Genomic DNA, 2,997 nt, shown 5'->3' on the forward strand with positions numbered 1-2,997 from the left:
AATAAGATTATCAAATAAAATTAAAGAAGATTACAAGCCTTACTAAAAACTCAGCCTTTCCGATGGCAAGAGTGAGAGCAATGTTCAAGCACTAAGACTGAACGTGATAAGAAAGTAGATTATAACTTCTTCTTTTTGTAGAGTATTTCGTGTCTACAATGGATGTTAATTCTCCTATTTATAGCTCTATTCAGGGAGTCAAGATCCCCAAATCAAGCTACTCTTGAATGAGAATAAAGCCGTCCTTGATGGATGCATAACGGTTGGCTATAAATGCATACATTCTCTGTAACGGCTGTCCATTGAATGCTATCCGATGGCAATGCTTTGGATCTTTGTTACCGGCTACTCTGTATTTGGGATTCATTCAGCACCGATCGCATGCTTACATTCGGTGCCAGCTGTTTGCTGACTCACGTCCCACCTATCTTTAGTTCCATATGGCATTTCTTCATTCGCCCAACTGTCACTAACCAATTTTACCTCATACACTAAGCCTTCATTGCAAACAACAATGTACTAAACTAAGTAATCAAAAACCCATGTTCACATTTTTGTAGAGGAAAGTCATAAAATACATGAAGAAATGTAGAGGTCTAAAGACTCTAAACATATAAAAACACTTAATTGGCTAACATAGTAGTCCATTGTTCAGCAAAGCAGTTCAACACACCATCAAGATTTAGGCAAAAGCCTATGATCGCATTGTTTCCCTTCTGCCTCATGAGATAACCTATTGCTCCCATCATTTCTAGGTTCATGAAATGACCAGAAAATAGAAGAAGTTGACCACACTCATAAAAGTAAGTAGCCAGAAATAGTAATCCATGTGACCCCTATTTATGTTGCTCGAAAGCCAGCTCATTTTACCTCCGGTTGATGTAAGCCAATCCACCCCACTCACCAAAATACTTCCAACCAAACCCGAAACAACAGTCCCAATTGTGTACATAGCTGGTGCAATGATGGCCATGCTCTTGGGGTAAGAGAGAGTAGTAGAACTCTATCTGTCTAACTGCATGGGCAGCCTCAGCCACTCCGAGTGGTGCATATTGTGGCATAAACCATATAGCTGACATGTTCACCCAAGCTTTTGACCTCAAGACCTTGCTCTATTACCCTTTGTCGTCTTTTGCTTTTGTTATTGCTTACAATGTCATAGACATACAGGAGATAACTAAGCCAAACCCCATTCGGGTGACAAGACTTAGCCCTTCTCACTGTCCTGTATATTTTCATAGTAAAGGGACCAAAATGCGATCATACAAGATAAGCCAAATTGTTGAAGCAATGATCAAGAATGTAGCAAATGATGCTGCTAGTACTTTGAACTGAGGGAAGATATGTCTATCCATGGTCTTTGTTTGAAGTATGGAAAATTCAAATTGACCTATGGTCACAAAGATCATAATACCGCTGGACCACATGGGAAATATTGAAAAGAGCCATCAATGATTCCACTTGTTCCACAGTGCAGAGACTCCATGGATTTGTAGTTGATCCATCAGGATTCAACTCTCTTTGAGGATCTTGAATCAATCCTATGAGCAAGCTTTCTTTAGCTTTCACTTTGATATAAAGAGGAGAACTGATTAGGAACATCGATGCAGAGAAAAACATGAGGATAGCAGGAATACCAAAGCCAACTTGCCAACCACAATGATCTTGAATATAAACGATAATAGTAAGTGCAAACATAGTTGAGATCCCTGTGCTAGCATAGTACCAGTTGAAATAGCTATCAATAAGCCTTTGGTTCTCGGGGTTCTCTTTTTCTTCCAATTGATCAGCACCAAATATTATACAACAAGGTCTAATAAAACTAGCTCCAAGGGACATGAACCCAAAAGATGAAAAGAGAACAGCGATTTGGACAGTTGTTGCTTCATTACAAACTTGTTGGAATTGAGAGCAGGGTGAAGACCTGAGTTGTGGAATTGATCACGCCCAACTATGCCTTATAAAAAGGACTAAGCGGTCGTTGTAAATATAATCCGGTTTACAAATCCGGAGTCAAATCCCACAGATAATTAAGGCTTAGCTACAATTGTTCAATATTGCTAAGAAACACAAGTCCAAACAATTTTCTAGTTATAAAGATTTGATTTTTATTTCTACTAATTAACTAACAAATATTATAAAGCAGTAAAATTATCAACTAACAAGGATGAAATTGGAGACAAGCCTAAAGAGGTATAGAGTTATGATTTCCCTAATTGTCGGAATCCTTCCTGCTACGCCTTCTATAATTTTGCCTAAGTATTCCCTACCGATCTTGAGTACTTTGGGTGTCGTAGCTCTCTCTCGAGCAACTACCACAATTTACTAGATGTATTCTCTCAAACTACGCTAGCTGGCACTAATTCACTGCTCACTACGATCGCACCAAAATTTCGTTATCTCTAATCCCACCTTTAAACCCTCCGTATTGACCTGTCACATACGTTAGGAGTGATGTTGTTCAACAACTACTTAAATGCGTACTCTCTCTCGAGCAATACACATACTAAATAGGCACAGTTAATTGATGGTCATTCAATCAACAACAATAAACATGTACTTGAACAAGTAGGGGAATCCAACGGCTTAATTATATAAAAACATAATAAGAATTTATCCTACAAAAGTTTCTATCAAAACTCTAGATAACAAATTAGCTATTCATAATAGTTTGCAAAACTACAATACTAAAATTCATAACCAATAATAAAAATAGGAAGAAGGAAGTGAAAAACTCATAGAAGAAATCTCTGCCTTGCTCCTGGTGTGTTCTTGCCTCCTTAGGTCGAAATCCCATCTTCAAAAACGTCCCATTTGGTTGAATCTACCCTAAAAACGGCTCCTCCTATGCTTGGCAGCCTTTTTCTTCTCCAAAATCATTTCCAACCCTAGAATAACTCGTTTGGGGAGTATTTATGTCAATCCCCCGGTCCAAATTCGGGTTTGGGTCTTTTAACCTGCGACTTTTAATTACCGTTCTATAGACCTCGCGAAACT

At 38.4% G+C, this 2,997-nt stretch overlaps 1 pseudogene; it reads right to left on the bottom strand.

Annotated features, from left to right (window-relative positions):
* Positions 1–600: 600 nt before the first annotated feature.
* On the bottom strand, positions 601–1,938 carry LOC108947452 (protein NRT1/ PTR FAMILY 1.2-like; annotated as a pseudogene).
* Positions 1,939–2,997: the final 1,059 nt, after the last annotated feature.

This window comes from Nicotiana tomentosiformis, chromosome 10, assembly GCF_000390325.3.
Source record: "Nicotiana tomentosiformis chromosome 10, ASM39032v3, whole genome shotgun sequence".
NCBI classification, from domain to species: Eukaryota; Viridiplantae; Streptophyta; class Magnoliopsida; order Solanales; family Solanaceae; genus Nicotiana; species Nicotiana tomentosiformis.